This window comes from Equus asinus, chromosome 1, assembly GCF_041296235.1.
Source record: "Equus asinus isolate D_3611 breed Donkey chromosome 1, EquAss-T2T_v2, whole genome shotgun sequence".
NCBI classification, from domain to species: domain Eukaryota; kingdom Metazoa; phylum Chordata; class Mammalia; order Perissodactyla; family Equidae; genus Equus; species Equus asinus.
Window position 1 is genome coordinate 199,867,174 of NC_091790.1, and position 20,961 is coordinate 199,888,134.

General features: G+C 39.0%; 1 protein-coding gene across 1 annotated transcript in view; it reads left to right on the plus strand.

The window, feature by feature from the left end:
• The window catches only part of CNTNAP2 (contactin associated protein 2), a 1,870,188-nt gene that overhangs the window by 1,188,623 nt on the left and 660,604 nt on the right, over nt 1-20,961 (plus strand). The window lies entirely within an intron of this gene.

A 20,961-nucleotide genomic window follows, 5' to 3' on the forward strand; every position in this document is an offset into this window, starting at 1 on the left:
AGAACAAAATAGGACAGTCATACTATTCTGAATGCCAGAGGGACTTTCAGGCTGATGGTTTTGTAAAGGACTGCCAGCTTGACAGTTCCCAAGAAAATTATTGAAACCTGAGTCTTTTTCAGGTATGCAAAACTTGTGAATTGCATAAAAATTAGACCTTTATTTCAATGATAAAACTCGTAAAGTTTAAAGCATGAAGAAGTTGCTTCCAGGTGGAGAAAGAACCAGGAATCAAAATTTCAAAGGGCAGCGATAACAAGTGATAATTTACTCGACATTCACAGCCAAGGTGAGGCTCATTTGTGATAAGAGTTTAGCTGTCATCCTCACCCTGAAATATGTTGAGTGCCTTTTCAAGATTCCTTCTGCTACTTTCCTCTTCCTTACATGGAAGTGGGTTTTCCAAGCTTTCAGACACAGACTATGAATGAAGATTTCTCCTCAGTTACATAAACTCCAGTGGCACCAGCAAGTCATTGAGAGATAAAGATCTGATGACAACACTTGGCCTGGAGCTGTGTTAAAATCAACTAATTAAAAAGTAGAAATTAAAAGTCACAGTGGACAAATATTTATAGCTGGAAGATAGAGTAGGAAGCCTGAGCTTCAGTCTTGAGTGAGTGGCTGGCCTTCCGCAGGCCACCTGCTGCCTTTGGGCTTTTGTTTCCTCAACCATAAAATGAGGAGCTGGACAGGATAATCTCAAAGACCAAGATGTCCTCCAATTTTAATATTCTACCATTTCTAAAGGGAAGAAGAAATAAAAAAATTCTTCAAATCCAAGATAACCGCTATGAGATTATTATTCAGTTTCTTTAGTGTTCTCACTTCTGCATGAATAAAGGGTTTATCTTGCCCTTAAAGTTCTAATCTTAGGAGTATGTGATGAAGGGAAAACTTTCTGAAACATCTTAATGTGCTTTGGTCCATGGTGTCTCTGTGTAGCACCTTCTCCCCAGTTAGCCCAAAGCATTGGTCTGTGCATGGGGCAGAGGGAGGCGGTGAGGACTGAGAGGGTTACAGTAAGAATGCAAATAGCCAGAGCAGGTTAGTAATATTCACTCTCTGTCAGCAAATCTCCCACTCTCCAGCAATATACTGTAACAAGCTTAAAGACAGACCTTGCCAAGAAAGAAAGGATTTCCTAAATTCCCTTACCTTCCCCTTTAATATATCAAGAGGAGTCTCCGTAGCCTTGATCAGAGACCTTCATATAAAGGAGGGTGTAGACAGACAGGAAGAGGGAAATCCACACACACTCATCTCAGTAGCAGAGGGCAGACCTTTGAAAATCTGAACATTTACATGACTCATTTAGGCAGGAACAAGGCTACCTAACTTTTAGATTATTACATTTTCCTAGGTTTACAAGATTAGACTGGAATTTCACATTTCTTTTCCTAGCATTTTTTAAATCGATTCTTTCTTTGAAATGTGTTTATAATCTGTTCTTCATCCATATAAATTCATGTGTATTTTCATTTACTTATTCATTCAACGAATATTTATGGAGCATCTACCATGCACAGGGTCCTGAGAATGCAGCAGTGAATAAATATAAGGTCCCTGCTTTCATGGAACTTAATTTCTAGTTGGAGAGAACCAAAAGAATCAAGTAAATAGAATTCTAACCTTCCTTAGGAAGAAAATCAAACAGGATACCACTTCCTCACCCATGAGCTCATGCTCTTCCAACAGGACAGTGTTCTCTGCCTGGACACCATCTCTAATGCCTTCTCTGCCAGTAGGCTAAAGTTCCTGAACCACAGCCTGATCCAGTCTCTTTCCTTTCCAAGATTAGCAGTGACTCACACTGCCTGCTGCTCCCTCCCAGGCCTTGAATATGGCAACTACCTATAACCTCTTCCTAGACATGAGATCTCCCCTCCCACCATGTCATCCTTTCTAAAGTCCCATAAAAGTCCCCTTTACATACCAGGACTCTGTCCACACATCCAAGAAGTCATACTCTTCCATCTTTTCTTCCCTATTTTTTAAAATCCAGCCCTTTTATTAAGATCTACCCATTTTCTTCAAGCCTTGTTCCATTCAAAACCCAGCCCACACTGATAGTTCCCTTTGCTGATCTTTCACAGCACGCTGCTTAGCACTGTGGATCAGAGGCTCCCAAACTTGGGAGAACCATAGAGGTTCTAGGCCAGCCTTGAATGCCATGTGGGAAACACAGTTACAGCCTTTCTAATAGGTGGCCTCAGACTTTCAAACTCTCTACTAGTATTTTTCCAGCAAATAAATAAATATATATATATTTTCAAATAAGTAAATACCCACAGTAGTGAATTAAATTTTGTTGATTATTCTATTACTTAAGCATTCACAAGCAAAAATCTATGAAGGAGGTTTTATGCTTATAGCTCTTATAAAATCATAAAAGAAAACAAATTTAAAAATTAAATATAAACCCAATGACAAAACTAATTCCAAAACGATTGATGACAATTTCCTGCAACATGATGTTTCACCAAAGCAAGGTATCTATTCTCAATATAAATGTGGTAATGACTACTATCAAACAGGTTCTCCAGAAAATGCCATAACGTGACCTTACTTGCCTATTAAGGCCACTTCTGCCATTTTTTTAATGAGCCTATGACCGTTGCAGCTTTGCACTAAAGAAATCTCCAATGCAAACATAATGCAGGTGCTACTTAATTATAAGGTGACAATCCAGGTCTCGAGGGATTTTCCTTCAATTAAAATTAAAAACTTTAAATGTTTTCACAGAAATGTATGCACCTCTTATAATATGTTTTCAATTTTCCAGGAGTCCAGAGATTCAAAGGCTGGACTTAGGAGTTTATTCTTTGACTCTGCAAATGGATCCTATATAAAATAGGCTGAGAGGAAGGCCTTTTTGTTGTTGTTGTTGAGGAAGATTTTCACTGAGCTAACGTCAGTGCCGATCTTCCTCTATTTGTGTGGGATGCCACCACAGCGTGGCTTGACAAGTGGTGCTAGGTCCGTGCCTGGGATCTGAACTCACAAACTCTGGCTGTTGAGGTGGAGTGCACACACTTAAACATGATGCCACAGGGCTGGCCCCAAGGAAGGACTATTTTAGCAAAAAATTTCTTGAATATATATATTTTTCTATTTCTTTCATTATTCCTTTGGATATAAATTTCAAGACTTCACTCACAGACCTCTATAAATCTCCCAGGGAGGGAGTTAATGATTATTCTTTGATTCTGATTTTCTGGACTAATATTTACATGAGCCCTTTAAGACCTTTCAACAAACAACTCAAAATAGTGAAGTCAAATTTAAGGCAAAAGAGACTAAACAATGATCAGTGTAAGAAAATCAAAATCAAGGCAGCTGAAAGGTGAAGCAGTGCTTCCAGAATGCTGAAGAAAAAGGGCTTGTTGGCCAACGAGAATGTCACTGTTGCAGACGTTTGAAGGGCACATCTTTTTCAGACTATTTACACCTGTCTCCAACAGGATAGCAGCCCTGTTAATAAGTCAGTAGAAAAAAAAAATCGCCTTCCTATCGTTGAAATTTTCATAGAGAAGACTGCATTTTGACGTTTTCAGGGGAAAATAGAGTAAAAACAAATTCAATAATCCTCAACCGAAAGGCCTGATACCATCTTTATGGCAGTTTTTGTCCTAGATATTTTAACACTTTCCCTGCTTAGTTTCATCAGCTGAAGTCTTCACAGTTTAATGAAGGAAATGTACTTTTTTCCTTCTCCGATTATCCTCTGTAAACATCCATCTTCCTTTCCAGTTGGTGAATTCACAATAGAATATGACAAAAGAAGATCACTCGTGGATTCACGTTCATTCTTCCCAAGCTCCCCTGACTCGCCCACGACTATCAGCCTGGGCTCGGGTCCTAAAGCCTGGAGCCCTCACAGTTAGGGCCCTTGCAGTCGGCCTTAGCAGTGTGCTCTGGGGGTAGCTGAGAGCGCACTGACCTGTGAATACTCCCCTTCAGCTGCGTGCCCCAGTGGTGAGATTTACTAGTGGTAAGCAAGAATATTTTGCCTACCAAACACAGCCTTCCTTCTAAAAAAGGCCCAAGGAAAATTGTCTGGGGCTGTTCACATCATGATATGAATCAGTTTATCAGATCTCTCATCTCTGTGGTAACTACCAAAGAACTGAGTGAAGAGCTAATTAGAGATTTATTGGGGGCTAGAGGTGTTAATATGGGAAGAAGGAAAGAATTGCTTGGGAGAAAAATATCCCACCTGTGGAGGGATGCCCTGGAGGGGTATTATGGGATAATAGGAGGTAATTGAGAGCTACTTTGCAAGTTTCCTTAGGGTTAGTCCTGCTTACAAGTAACTGATATTCAAAGCATTTAAGAACTCCACTTGTTTTAATGAGGATTAAATCTTAACCTAATTTCAAAGAATCTGCAATTAAATTGAAAATAGGCCATATCATGTGAAAGGAGTATTTGGCTTTTTCTGAGTAACCAAAGGGAAGAATTCAGATTGGTGGTAATGAGTTACAGGGGTCTGATTTCAGCTCAATGTAAGGAAGAAGTTTGGAACAATTAGAACTCTTTAAAACTAGACTGTTTTCTTCCAGACAGTGCGCTGTCTCTCAATAGAACAGAGACTGAATGATGTGAAGTTTGTGCTTAACGTTGATTTTAGGTTACCTAGGATGTTCCCTCTGACATAAGAATGATTATAAATTAGGTCTGAATAGATAAGCCAATATACACTTTAATTACTTCAAAGAAAAAATATATTTACACACACACATCAAGAAGTGTAAACTAAATTCCCGTGCGTCTTTAGCACTCTACACATCGTGTTCATCTTCAGAGTAATGGTCCTCAGGGAGATGATAACTAACTTAATAACAGCTGGTACTTATACAGAACTCAATAAGTACAAGACTCTCTAAATGTTCACCCCTCACAAAACTCTATGAGAGGTGAAATTACCACCTGCATTCTATAGATAGGGGAACCAAGACACTACTGGGTAAGTGATGAATCCATCTTACAGATGCATCAATAGGGGAGCCAGCCAAGAGTGAAACTATTCCGGCCTCGGAGTCCGGGACTTACAATGGCACTGCTCAATCTCTAGCACCCTGTTGAGAAGCCACTAGGATAATCTCAGAGGATTACTGGATGACTAAAGAAATTGAATGCCGAATGCTGATGTGTTTTACGCCTGTCATCGTAAATCTTTACATTTGTACAGACCAGGAAAGTAAATCAAATGTCAGAACAGCCTTAAGAGCCACCCACAGTTGCTTTGTGACTCTAGTGTAGTGACAATATCAATTTTCCTCAGCAATCAACTAGAAATTAAGATCACTAAACCAAGTCAAAAACTTTTACTTCTTTGCATAGCACTGGCCCTGTTTTAGGGACTAGTCATAAACCAGAGACTCACAGAATTACAGAGTTTTAGAGCTGGAGGAGAGTTCAGGGATTGTCCGTTTCTCCCTTCTCATTATAGAAATGAGGATACTGATTTCTACTGAGAGAATTTTTATTTCAAAACCATGCCATGGGGGCCTGCCCTGTGGCCGAGTGGTTAAGTTCACACTCTCTGCTTTGGCAGCCCAGGGTTTACCAGTTCGGATCCTGGGCGCAGACATGGCACCACTCATCAAGCCGCGCTGAGGCGGTGTCCCACATAGCACAACCAGAAGGACCCACAACTAGAATATACAACTATGTACTGGGGGGCTTTGGGGAAAATAAGAAGAAAGAAAAAGAAGATTGGCAACAGATGTTAGCTCAGGTGCCAATCTTTAAAAAAAAAAATGAATAACGTCTTTTAAAAAAAACCCATACCAAGGCCTTATAACTAGTCTTCCTGACTCCACTGTTTGCTCTCTTGCTTCCAATCTTCCTATCAAAGCCAAAGGGAATTCTCAGTGCAACTTGACCATCACTGCCTTCTTCTTTAAACTCCTTCAAATACTCCTCCTTACTCTGACTGAGTCAGGGCCCTTAAGTTAAAGCAGCTGTTTTTGGAAGACCTGGCCCCCGATCATCTCTAGTCTCAACTCCTCATACTGCTCGTCTTGAACTCTGGACTCCAGTCGCTCTGAGTGCCTTTCAGGCGCTGCAGAGCATCACAGGGTGGCCTCTGAGCCTTTGCACATCCTATGGCTTTGCTTTTGCTTTTACAGCCCTTTCCTTGGCCTCTCCTGGCCATCTCCACTTTATCCCTCTGAACGCAGCTTAATACCTCCTAGAGGAAGACGATTCTAAACCTACAATCAGATTTGTTTTGTTTCGTTTTCAAACACCCAATATAAACAGGCTTGCCTGTATTGCTTCTCAACCCCTAACATATTAAAAGTAATTTTATTTTGTGTGTCTGGACAAGAAGTGCACTTAGAATTTTCATAATAGCAGCATGATATCCCAAGTAATAATACAGTAAGGATCCACAGCTTATAGAAAGGAGAAGCAGCAAGTCAATGAAACAAAGTTCTCTGGGATCATTTGGTGAGGGTATCATGTTGTTACAGCATAATCCAGTGATTGATGGAGGTAGTTATGAAGGCTGAGTCAGCAAGAAATGGCAATTATATTTAATGTAGTATGGTTAAGCAGGCGGAAAACGGTGCGATAACTTTTGGAATGATTTTCACTGAAAATGTTTAAAGTAAAATGAGTTTTAGTGCTTAAAGGAAGGAAAATAGTTCATTTATGTTAAAGATCCAGTTATATCAGAAGTCTGTATGATATAGAGGGAATGTGATAATATAGTGACGAGACCCAAATTCTGGTCTAGTAATTGATACTAAAAAAATGAGTGACTTTGGGTGAGTAAGACATATGACATATTTGACTCAGAGCTAGCATCATATAATGGCTAAGAACAGAGGCCATGGACTACATTCAATTCTGGCTCCATAACTTTCAAGCTATGTAGCCTTCAATTGTTTTAATCTCTCTGAGCCTCAGTTTCCTTATTTGTAAAATGGAAAGAATAATACATACTTTATAGGAGTACTGAGAAAAACAAATGGCATTTTGCTTGCAAAACACTCAACAAAGAATACGATGCACAGTAAGAGCTCAAGTGGCTGTTTTTATAATTATTATAATTATTTACAATGAGGGAGATAGATTAGATGACTCCAAGGTCTTGTCAAACTCTAAAATTCTATAGTTCTGTGAACAGCTCATTCCCAAATGATGTCAGATAAATGAGGTTTCACTGTATATTGGGCAAGAAATCAATATAGCCAATTTTCAATTGTGTGCAGTAAGGTAAGTTGAGCAGAGCATGAATTATTCAAAACTTTAGTTACACTCAATATATTTCTATTTGCTCTTGGAATACATAGAACTTTTTAAAAGAATATTTTCTGTCCTATCCATATTATGTTTAATGGTTAAAATGAGTTTGGCCTTTCTGTGTTCGCCAAGGGAAAAGAAACGGAATGATCCTAGATACTCTATATAAGTTATCTCACTTCATCACTTAATTAGATGAGATCATCTGGCAACTGACTGGGTAATAGAAAAACCAAGCAGGATCACATAGTTTGGCCTGATAATGAACATGCCTATGAAAGCCAGCCTCACAGCATCTCCTCACAAAGCTTTTTCAGAATTTCATGTAGCTTAGCTCCATCTGTGTTTTGAAATCCTAACAGTGAAAAAAACCAAAAAAATTACTATGGAGCTGTTTTTCCCACAGATCTGTTGGTTTTGGAAATAGCCTTACCACACAAGTGATGTCTAATTAGAATTCCTTAGCACAATGGCTACAGCCCGACACTATAATATCTAAACTCTCATTTATCATTTGAGTGCTTTCCCACCTATCACACACTTCACCATTTAAAGTAGATAAATATCTTTCCCCTTTTTTCTTCTCTTTTTTTACGTGAAGAATTTGTTCAGGGAGACATTTGAACTATTCTAAGGTAAATAGCACCCCAAAAGCAGACAGGACAGTAGGAGTTTGCGGTGGACCGCAGAAGTCACAAACTTGTGAAAGCAGAGCAAGTGTTGGAGTCCTGGCTCCCACCTACTGACAGGCTGTGTGACGTTGGTAAATTCTTAATCTTTCTGAGCCTTAGTTTGTTCTTTTGTAAACTGGGGGAAATCAGAGGGAATTCACTCAGAAGCTAGGAGAGCTCACGCTTCAGAGTCCCTTTGTTGTGTAGGGTACATTCCCACGGCCATACGTTCACGTAAGATGTACAAAGGTAGACGTCTTAACTACAATGAGCTACGGCAGCTGCTGTCTTCTTTTCCCTCCAGCTTTCCTCCACTGTATGTTGGGGAACCTTGGAGGAGCCTCGGGCATTTTTGGTGTGTGACTGAGGGGAAGTTGAGTTGGGGATGCAGTAAATTTGGGCTGAGCGACTTTATTTGTGTGGTCTGCGATCATTTCCAGATATTGTTACGTTATTGCTGGCATCCTGGTCTAGGAATGCCTCCCATTGCCCATATTCATCCCTAAACTGTCATTAGTATCTGAGTCTTCTCTTTTCTCAAAGAGAACCTCCAAAATGTATTATCTTCTGGCCCCAGAAAGCCTGGATCTGCCTCTGAGGATAATGACAGCTACCTTATACCATTGTTATGAAGATTAATATGGAAGTTTCCCCCCACTTGCCTTCTTTCCCCCTCTTACATTCTCCTCCTTTTCTAAAATCATGTAATAACAAAAGACCTAAAGATTATCTAATCCAGGATTTTTCAGACTTCTTTTCCAAAACGCTTTTCTCCTCAAATAGAATTATAGGCAAAATCTTATACATAAGATAAACTTGTAATTGTCAGAATTTGCATGAAGCTTACACCTTCTCTGTTTGGGGAATAGCCCTCTCCGGTTTATATAAGTCTCCACAGAAGCCCCTGAGCCTCAGTACTCCACGAGACCCGGTCCAAAAACACACGATTTAACTCCATTCCCTCCTGTTACATTAGAAAAGAACTCCAAGGTGCTACTCGACCTCCTCTCTTCCTGTTCTATATTCGGTCCTGCATACTGTCTTCTTTTTCAGGTCCACGAAAGTAAATGAAACAATTATAATTATTATTTATTTAAAGTTTAGATGTGAAGCTGTTTCAAACAAAAATAATTTCTAAATATTCTTCATGCCATTTAATGTTTATTTTAGAGGGATTGAAGACTTACATGTAAGAAAATAAGACGTTGCAAATTCTAGGAGAAAATTTAGGAGATTACATGTACAGGCTTTGGGGTGACATCTTGACCAAGGCAGGCAATCTAGGACACATAAAACTCCAAAACTTGTGAGTGGTGAATGTACCATATAATGTCATCAGACAAATAATCAATTGGCAAATAATGTTTGCAACAGTTATGACAGATACAAACAGTTCATATAAATAGAAACTTTGCAAAGAATGATAACTTGGAGGTCTAGAGAAGAGCACATGTACATGGCCAGTAAACTTCCAGAAAGAATTTCAACCTCCGTGGTAGTGAGAGAAGTGCAAATTAAGTAGCAATGAGTTACCATCATCAGAGGGTCCCAAAATTAAGAGTGATGATACCTACTGGTGGGTATGAATAAGTTACAAGGATACTCTTAATCCATTTCTGGTAAAAATGGAAATTGTTACAGGCGTTCAGAAAGCAACATGGGAATATGTATTCAAATAAAAAAAATGCAAGCCATCTTTCGGGGCCACAGTATCATTTTCATGGGCCCTAGGAACTTTTGCCTTTGTAGGCATTTTTCTGTACTAAAATACACACACACACACACACACACACACGTAAATGTGTATAAAATATACTTTATGACTGTGTTGATATAAAGATGAATATAACCCAGACTGGATTCATTATTATCCTATTCATTTTTTCTTCTAATTTAAAAAAAAATTAAGATTAAAATATTTCCTGGGTCCTTAAAACTCTCATGGGCCCTTACCACTATGCCTTCTGTGCCTCATGCCATCAGCCCCAACTCTTCACCCAGAAATCTATCCACTGGCAATCAAGTAAACTTCAGTGATATTTACTACAGTATGGTGATACTAGCAAAAACTAGAAACAAAATGAACACCATTGGCAGGCAATAGTGGAATAAGTTAGGATGTACATAGCATGATCCCATTCTGGTAAAACAATCAGAGACAATAAAACATATTTTTGAGTGTGTGAGTTGTCTCTGTCAGTGTCTACTGCAGCCTAACAAACCTCCCTAAAACTTAATGACTTCAAACAGCAGCAATTTCATCTGCCCATTATTCTAACAGTTTAGCAATTCGGGAGAAGCTCCACTGGATAGTTCTTTTGCCAGTCTCCCCTGGGGGAGCTCATGCAGGTGCAGTCAAATGGCAGCTCGCCTGGGGCTGGATGGGCTATCATGGCCTCCCTCACAAGTCAGATGGTTAGTCCTTCTCTCCTCAGGGTCATGTATCTCCAGTAAGCTAGCCTAGGTTTCCGCACATTGTAGCAGGAGTGTACTTAAAAGCAAGAGAAGACATGACCACCAACTTTGCAAGTATAGGCTTGTATCACATTTGCGAATGTCTCTTTTACCAAAGCAAGTCACATGATCAGGCCCAGAATCAGTGTGAGTGACTATACAGGAGTGTGGATTGAGGGAAGAATGATTCATTGGGGAACATTACTGTAAAATTCTACCACTGTGTGTAACTGAATAATTATGTTCAAATGATTCTGTTGGCATGGTAAAGATCAGCAAGAAAGAGGAAAGAAAGTCACCCCTAATTTTTTTAGGACAGAATTAAGTTCCATAGTGCTTCTTAATGATTTCTATTACTCATTTATTCACTCATTAAAAACCTATTTATCAAGTGCCTCCATTATGTCAGATGTGCTGAGTGTGGAACACATGAAAGCCAAGCTTCTGGGAAGGTGGACACTGAGGGACAAGCCCATAACTAAAACTGCTTATTTAATTACTGTAACACCATCTTTGGGGGATTAAAAGAAGAAGATTGCACATTTGCGGGTTATAATTTCTTAGTCTGTGTTCTCCTTAAAGCAAAGTCTGACAAAGGCTTCTTGTAGTTAGATCATTAGGAATATAAACTCTTGGTGCTTGTGTGAAGCCAGGATGTGGGAAAAGAGTAAAAACCAATACAAACATGCGTTACCAACTTGACAATGGCTATGTGAGATGGATGCTCAGTCCAGTGGGAATTTTGAGGAGCCTTATGAAACACGTGGTGGAACTCTCTGCCCAGGAGTACAAAAGGATGAAAATGATTCCCTTTCCCCTTTGGTCAAGGGTGGCCCCAAGAGCGTTGAATTTGCCACATTTCTAGGGTATGCATGCATGAGTGCCAAGTGGGTTTCTGTGCATATCCCTGCTCTGCAGCATCAGTGAGACCTCAGGGCAAGAAGTCAGAGGAGCTTGGCAGATGTTGTATCTGTGAATAGCTGGTCAAAGCCTCAAAGGATTAGTCACTGCAGGAGTAGCTGGAATAAGAGGTAGGACCAAGGGAACATAGAGTGATATACAAGAGATGTCTGATACAGCCCAAAATTGAAACTGACTCATGCCTTCCATTAAGTCCAGTCTGTCACAAAGTCATATTCAGGTGCTTGCTAACAATCTCTGCAAAGGCTCAACACAAAAGATTTGTGGAATAAACCAGAATCTCTATTGTTACAGCTGAACCCACAGCAATAGTTGATATTACTCATCGCTTCCTCCACCTCCTCCTCAGCCAGTATGTCAGCTGGTTGCTTTCCTGATGTAGTGACCCAGACTTTCATCTCCAAGGTGTCTATGTCCTTACTTACCTTGCCCTTGACCAGACATGGATACTACAGTCGCCCATTCACCATTAACAGCGAACACAGAAGCACCAATAGACACTGCATTCAATCCCCAAGGTTCCAGACATACTTCTCCCTATCCCCAATGTGGAGCAGCAGCCCCATGGCCTCACCATAATCAAGCTCAATTACCCCTACCAGCATGGCAGCTTTCTCTGCTTGAAGGTCCACTGGCATGAGGAGCCCAGAAGTGATCAGGTTATAGCCATTGCTTCAAGTACACAGGGATCCTATATTTGAGGTATACGGTAATACTAATGGTTCCCATGGTCATCTGCCCATTGGACTTCACTGCTGGTTGATGTCTATAAACTCTCACCCCAGCCATTAGAGGACGATAGCAAATAACATCTCATACAGAAATTACATTCATGGAAAGATCACGACGTAATATTAGTATGCAGAATATCTTTTTTTTAAACCCACGCTCTCTACCACCACCAGGTGCTGTGTGCCAATAATGAGACAAGAGTTCCTAGGAGAAATAATGTAATTTACACAGGGCATTCAGTCAAGCTTTAAAAACGACATCCTAAGAGGCAGAAAACATGAGGTTAATATTCAAGTGTTAATGAGAACTTAGGTATTGTGAGGCTTACATTATGCTAATTAAAAATAATTGCACAGTCCTAGAATTAGGAGCTTTCGCAGGGGAAGGTCTCAAGGCCACTGCTGCCTCCCTGGATTTCCAGCGTGGCTGGGCACAATCCTCAGGAGTTACCTTAACAGGAATAATGAGAGTCTGGGAAAACTAGTTTTCCAACCAAAATCACTAGAGCCTGATTGAGATCAGAAAGTCAACTTCATCATTTCAAATGAGAAATCTCTCTTTCCAATAGGGACGCTTATTTTTGAAAGACGCTTTAGATCAGCAAGTGGCTTAGTGATTAAAAGAGATTAGAATAAAGAGGCCCCAGAGACCATCCTATCCTGAACACCACCAACCCAAATATGCCCCACCCCCTTTCAAGGGCTAAGAATTACTCTTTTGCTTTTTCTGGTACATCCATGTTTTCCATTAAAAGGCTTCTGTATTAATTCAAGAATAGAGTCTCCAGAAACCAGCCTCCCTTTTTAACATCTTGTCACTTGGTCCCTATAGCAAGCCTGTGGTAAGTATGTGGTCCCTCTGACATGAAAGTGAAGACATTCAGAAACTATTGATACCCAAAATGTCACATTACAGCATATATTAGCAAATGAACTATAAAGTTTATTTTATGCTTCTTTCCAATTTTATATCAAATCATTAGACCTGAACTTTTCCCTTTCGGTGCAATCAGGAATAGGCTATGATGTTCCAAAGATAATCTTTCTGCATGTGTTCATTTTTGACTTGAGATTAATTTTCTAACACATTTCATCCATGGCCACTTCTAGCAGTTTGTATGCTTTAGAAGGTAATAATAGGAAGGATGTACACATGCTTAATTACCTCTCTCAAAGCATGAGGTGTAGAAAAGGGCCAGGAGAGCCTTCCTTAGCTCATCAGCATCAACAGAGCTCTAGAGAGCTGTTGCTTTGTACTGTTCAGAGCATACAGCATAAGACCTTGCACACATGGACCAAAAGTAACTATCTTATCAGGAACATATTTCTCTCTTAAAAGTAAAGTAGCAGAACATGGTGGAGAGTCCTCCTCCATATCACCTACAAGAAAGTTGGGTATTGTGAATAATGTTGCCATGAACATAGGAGTGCGTGTATCTTTTTGAATTAATGATTTCACGTTCTTTGGATAAGTACCCAGAAGTGGAATAGCTGGATCATATGGTAGTTCTATTCTTAATTGTTTAAGAAATCTCCATGCTGTTTTCTATAGTGGCTGCACCAGTTTGCATTCCCACTAGCAGTGTTTGAGAGTTCCCATTTCTCCACATCCTCTGCAACACTTGTCATTTCTTGTCTTGTTAATCATAGCCATTCTGACGGGTGACAGACAAATACTGTATGATTTCAATCATGTGGAAGATAAACAAACAAACACATATAAGGAGAAGAGATTGGTGGTTACCAGAGGGGAAGGGGTTGGGTGAAGAGTGGAAGAGGTAAAGGGGCACATATATATGGTGATGGATAAAAACTAGACGATTGGGGGTGTACACAATGCAGTCTATACAGAAGCTGAAATATACTAATATACACCTGAAATTTATACAAGGTTATAAACAAATATGATCTTAACAAAATAATTTAGAAAAAAGAATGTTGGAAAAGCTCAGAGGTCGGGGGAGGAGAGCTTGGCCCCGTCAATTGTCAGCTATAGGTCTGTATTAGTTTCCTAGGACTGCTGTCACAAAGTGCCACAATCAGGGTGACTTAACAGAAATTTATTGCCTCACAGTTTTAGAGGCTGGAAATGCAAAATCAAGGTATCTGCAGGGTTGGTTCCTTCTGAGGCCTGAGAGGGAGAATCTGTTCCGTACTCCCCTACCAGCGTCTGGTAGCCTCAGGTGTTGTTTAGCTTGTAATTGGCCTTTTCCGTGAGTCTTTATAGGGTCGTCCCTTGGTAGGCATCTGTTTCTGTGTCCAAAAGTCCCCTTTTTATAAGGACACAAATCAAGTTGGATTAAGGCCTCCCCTACTGACTTCATCTTAATCGTCTCTAAATACCTTATTTCCGGCTGAGGACGCTGTCTCAGGTACTAGGGGTTAGAACTTCAGCATCTCTTGGGGGACACTTTCCAATTCATATCCGTTTCCTTTTTGAATCATCAATGAGTATGTGAAAATTGAAGCCATGATACAGAATCACAGATCTGTTTTTTCCCCCTCCGTTCCCAGGGACCTGCCTTTATATCTTAATCCTTTGTTCTATCTGAGTCATGTCTTATAACTCCATCCTATCTTCCATGACCCCTTACAATAGTCTTCTAGTTGATATTAGCTTTTTATAGCCTATTGTTTACACAGCTGCCAAGAGATATTTCTTAAACACAAAACTAATAATGTCACTATGTTACTTTATACTCTTTATCCTATCATTACAAAATAAATACAGACTCCTTAGCATGGTATTCAAGGCCTTTAGTGTCAAATCACTAAACAGAGGATAATAATATACACTTAAGAACTATGAAAACAATTTTTAAATAGAAAATTTTAATAATTTGGATAGCATAAAATATGTTTATACATCAAAAACTACATATTCAGGGTTATAAGGCAAAAAACAAGGAAGACAAATATTACAAAAACATAGATCTTAGTCTTGATTTATATTATAACCAATTTAAGTCAATATAAAAATGCTCACAATAAATAAGTGAGCAAATCCATAACTTTACACCTCACAAAAGATTAAAAGAAACTCCCCAATGTATATTTGAAAATAAATTTTCCAACTGTTAAAAAATACAAATAAAACAATAATGAAAAGCTTTTTTTTTTTTTTTTTTGCCAATCAAATAAGATACTGTCTTTTCTTCCTGTTTGGTTTTAAATCAGAGTCTAGCCGGTGCAGATACAGATGCGTTCACAGGCAGAGTTGTCACTTTTAGGTTCTTGGGAATTTGAATTTAGCACTTATTTTGTGGCGGCAGAGAGTAAGATGGGTCTCGAGTCCCTGACAACCCTAAGGCAACGTGGCCATTATATGTCCTGGATTCCAATAGTTTACACTAACTTCTCATTCCCTTGAAGGTGGTCTGGAAAGGCGGTAAGAGGGGCTGGCATTCAAAAAGAGAATGAAATACAAGCTCCCCCAAATTTACTACTGGAGGCAGGAAAACAAGAGGTTATCTTTTCTTTTTTTATTATTTACAACTTTTTCAGAGTTCATTAAAGAGTAACAATTCTTTTGATAATCAGAAATACCGTATTAAACAAAAATTGACTCCGTCTCACACATCCTAATAAAAACTCCCACACTTGAACTTAGCAATCTCTATCAATTTTTATTCTATTTTTTCCTTTCATGGTTCAAACTCCTGTAATAGCGCCGTCACCACCCAATTCCACTGATGAGTTCCTTTCCTTATAATCTGGTTTCTACAAACACCACCACCCTGAAATATTTAAAAAGTCACCCAAATCTGCTCGCCAAATGTATTGCCATTTTCCCTACCCTCGTTCTGTTCCTGTTTTCTGCACCAGTTCATACTGTTGAGAGTTCTCCTTCTCCTTGGGAGTAGCTAGCTCCTCCTTTATGTTCTGCCCTCGCTTTATTTCCAGCACATTAGGCCTGTTGCACATCTTTGCTCTTAAACCCTTTGCTCTTCCCTCTGCCTGTGAGTTGGCATCTTTTGTTAATCAAGAATCCTGGGAATACATTAGGTGCTTAATAAAATTTGTTCTTTAAGTAGAGCAATCATATTATTTTTGTAGAGGTGTGATAGGCAGAATAATCCCTCCGTCCAAATTCGTCTATGTTCTGACCACCCATGGAAACTGTGAATATGTTATGTTATATGGCAAAGAGACTTTTTAGTTAAGTTAAGGACCTTCAAGTAAAGAGATTATCCTCGATTATCTGGGTAGGTCTGATGTAATCATGACTCTCCTTAAAATAGAGAGAGGTGACAAGGAAAGCAGAGAATCGAAGTGGAGTGTGAGAAAGACTCCACCAGTCACAGATGGCTTCAAAGATGGAGACATGGGATGATGAACCAAGGATGCGAGTGAACTCTGAAAGCTAGCAAAGGCAAGAAAGGGATTCTGCCCTAGAGTGTTCAGAAGGAACACAGCCCTACCAACACCTTAAATTTAGCCCAGTGAAATCCATTTCAACCTGCTGATCTCCAGAAATGTAAGATAATAAATTTGTGTTGTTTTAATCCACTGAAAATTTGGTTATTTGTTATAGCAGGCATATGAAACTAATACAGTAGTATTTTGTCATTTTCCGTTGTACCTAATGTGATAACAAACAGACAGCATTTATTCTTTAATGAAAATGAGTAAGATATTTAAGACTTGTCACTTTCTGGATTTTTACGTTATGAAATTCAGTCTGAGGTGTTCAATAGTAATATTTCTGAACATCTGAGATATATTTAAGAATATATAGTATACTACGGGAAATTTTATTTGGGACTAGGAGTTGCAACAGAGAAAAATTACTTTTCCAATAAATCAATGGACTTGATGAGTCTATTTATTTTGCCATCAGTCCAATTACCTTTCTGTTCTTCTGCAGTCTACTCACAAAACTCGATTATTGACGCTGGCTCAGATCCTTCTCTTTCGTCAGTGGCTGCTGCCTTAGCCCCTCGTGCTCTGTCATCTCCTCAGGCTTGATGTTCACAAACTGTGCAACTCAGCCAGGACTTCACTAGGTACAGAGCTAACTGGCTGAGGAATGCGGGGAAAATATTTTGGTTACCTCATTCTCTGCATTAAAATTTCAATATGCTCAATGCTTTTTAGTTTACAAAGTATGCAATTTCATTTAATCTTCACAATAACTTGGTGAAGGACGTATTATTGCCTTCATTTTACAGTTGAGAAACCTAAAAGTTAAGAGCAGTTTCCAGGTAGTGGATGACAGAAAGGAGGTTTGAACAAAAATCTCTTAATTTCTTACTCAGTTATAAAACTAATGCAATTAATTTTACTGTATTACAGCTGTCCTCGCCATTTTACCTCAGTGCCATTATTCCAGATATGCATTTTGTAAGTGTATTTTCAACGATGACATAGCTTGTGCACGTTATAAAATAATGTGAAAACACAGAAATAGAAGAAATGTTTTAAATCTTCCTTAATCTTACTACTCAAAGATAACAACTGTTACTGTTTTGGTGTATTTCTTTCCAAATATTTTTCTGTACATTCATCCAAGTATATTTCTTTAGATGTACTTTTATTTGGAGTTTTATATCCCATTCCGTTTTTACTATTTTGAATGAAGTGAGTTGGCATTCTAGTCTTATTTTATTTAAAATTTTACTGCGTTGCCTTTCAGTGACGTATTTTTCCTATTTATATTTAGGGAGAAATAAAGAATTAGTGCACCCTTCTTGTGTTAACCTTTTTTCTGGATTAGAGCCGTGCTTCTCAAAATGCAGGCAGGACCTGCAGCATCGGCATCACTTGGGAGCTTGTTAGAAGGGCAAATTCTCTACTGAGTCAGAATCTTCGGGGTGAGGCCTGGGAATCCCTGTTTTAACAAGCTCTCCAGGTGATTTTCACACATGGTAAAGTTTGGACTAAAGTATTTGGTTTTCCATTTGTGTTGCTGAGGCCAAAGCAGCTAGTAGGCCTGCCGTAGGTTAAAGACAAACAGAATAATTGTCACACTTTGAAGAAAAAGAGAACTTCTTGCTTACCCATATTTCCCTCATCCACCTGCCTTCAATATCTACTCTTAGTCAATTACTTGGGTTAAGGTCTCTAGCCCTCTTTAAATGCCTATATGCTTGCTTAGAAACGGAGTCATTACCTACCCCTCTCACCATCCAATCATGCTTTCATGTTCGATGCCTCTGCTGGTTAGCCACCCAATCATTCACTCATCAAAATCAGAATAGAATGAAGAATAGGTACATTTTAAGTTCCGTTCTGACAGCTTTTCTTAAACATCTACCATGTTAGATTATATGCAGTAGGGAAGAAAAACACATTTTCTAGACCCTGCCCTCAAGATAATTCACAATCTTACTGGGAAATAAAATTTTGATATATGAAATTCAATTAACGGCAGTCAACCAAATCCTAAATTGACTATAGTCAAGTATTATAGTACACAAGATGAGTGGTGAAGGCCCTGGACTGTTCAGAAAGATAGACAGGTAGACCAGGGAAGCTCTTCTTAAGAAAGGAGCCATGTGAGGGGGGCCTAAATATTAATTATTATATTAATCGTAAAACCCTACCTATTAAATGTTTACTGTGGGTCCGACACATGCAGTTTTAAGCAATTGATGTTGATTATTTCCTCCAATTCTCATAACATAACACCATTATAATATACCTGTGATTGCTATTTTCCAGACAAGTCAAATGAAGTTGAGTAACTTTCCCAATGTTATATAAATAGTGCTTTCTGGGGCCAGAATTTCAAGTCAAATCTGGACTGCAGAGCCCAGTTTCTCACCACTTCTCCTTAGCAGTTCACTCTGATCAAGAGGGTTTATGGATGGAGAAAGAGGCTTACAGTACATTCCAGATAAAGGCAACCCCAGTTCAGGAGAGCAAGCTCCTGTGTCAGATTCATGTGACCAGACTCAGGGCTCATGTTGGCAAATTGCTAAAGTCCAGAGAGATCTGTTAGGATTATGGAAGGTCTAGCGTGCATAGATGGTGATCTGGGATAGAATATCATAGATACTAAAGAACCATTACACATTTTTGAACATAATGAAAGTAATGTTTTATGACTAGACTAACATTGAATAAAAAAGCATAATTTGGTGGGAAGTGAACAGATATTTTGGTACGACAGCCAATAAATAGGGCAATTTTTGTAAACCAAATCCAAGATGATAAGGATGACTGGGGTGTTGACAGAGGGAAAAAAGAATGACTCATTATTAAATATTAGAAGAGAAAGTTAAAAGGTGTTAATGGCAGATTGGCTGAAGGGACTAAGAAAAAAACTTTCGAATTTGAATCTGATACTCTGGATGATTTTGAACTATACACAAAAATTGTAGTAATCTGGAGAGAGATTGTCAAAAGTTAATAGAGCAGCCACCTCCTCTTCCAATAGCACTTTGTGCTTGAGCAGTACCCAAATAGTGAGTGAACAAACCCTCCTCCAAAGGTCCCTAAACTGTGTTGTTCACAGCTGCATTCCTGTTGCCTAATCCACTGCTCAACGTTTCATAGGTACTCAATAACTCTGTGAAGGAGGAAAGACAGAAGGAGGGGAGGAAAGCAGGATTAAGTAAATCAAAGAATTTTAGAATTGTTTCAGTTTAGTGTGTTGCTGTTGAAATGAAACAGAATTTAAGGTCTAACATCTTTGGAGAGAGGAAACCGTGGAAAGCCAAAGGGAAGCACAGAGACCGTGGAAGAGGAAGGAAGAAAGGGGAGGCTGAGAATCAGACCTCCTCCTTAATAATTTAACAGACAACAGGAGTATGAATTCAAGTGCACTTTACCAAAAGACCCCACTACTTGTATATCATATAGGTAGATTTTTACCAAAAATAGTTGTTCGTTTTGGATAGAGACCTTTCAAATTCATCATAGGTGTCAATGTGGAGCTGTTTAAAAAGCTTTCTCAAGACAGCCCTGATGGCCTAATGGTTAAAGTTTGGGGCCCTCCACTTCAGTAGTCCAGGTTCCCTTTCCAGGTGCGGAACCATAGCACTCGTCTGTCAGTAGCCATGTTGTGGTGGCAGCTCACATAGAAGAACTGGAGGGACTTGCAACTACAATGTGCAACTGTGTACTTGGGCTTTGGGGAAGAAGAAGAAAAAGGAGGACTGGCAACAGATGTTAGCTCAAGGCAAATCTTTCCTGGCAAAAAAAAAAAAGAAAAAGAATCCTGAAAAAAATTTTTGCAATAGTGTTTTAGAAGTTCTGACTGCAAAGGAGATATGTAAATGTCCATTTTGTACTTCTGAAAACAGGTGCAGTCTCTGTGAGAAAAAAACAAATGTGTCAGAAGCATGGGAACAAAAAGGAAAACAATGAAAAAGAACCTATGCTTAATTTCATTACATTGATTTAGCTTTCTACACAAACTAGATTTGATGTAATTAAAACACCTGTAACAAATAAAATGAAGGAAAGACATCCTTTTCCCTGAGATAAAGGAAGATTTGAAATCCCATGCTATTTGCGGGAAATTTATACTATCTATGCAAAAAAGTGTGTGTGTGAGAGAGAGAGAGAAAGAGAGATTTTCTCTGATCACTTAGTTGATAGCCCAACAACGCAGGCAATATTTATGGCCTTTCAAACTAACATCCCTTACAGTGAGGAGGTGCTGTCTATAAATCACTATAGATTAAATATTTTTTTCAGCGAGCATGAGCCCAAAGCAATAAACATTACACTTATTTAACAATTTGTTGATTGTTTTAGACTTTTCTCCAACTATAAAGCCATAGAAGGAATTTGCTATATTTATGTATTAGATCGGAAATGTTTATAGAGTAAGAACCAAAACATGAATTTAAATGTGAAGAAAAAGAATGCTCGTTCCAACAAGAGGACACACTCCTAAACAGCAGTTTGCCAGCATTTGATGTGTTACTGGGGCATTTATCGGGGGAGCCATCTGTTTCGTGCTGTGCTCATGCAGG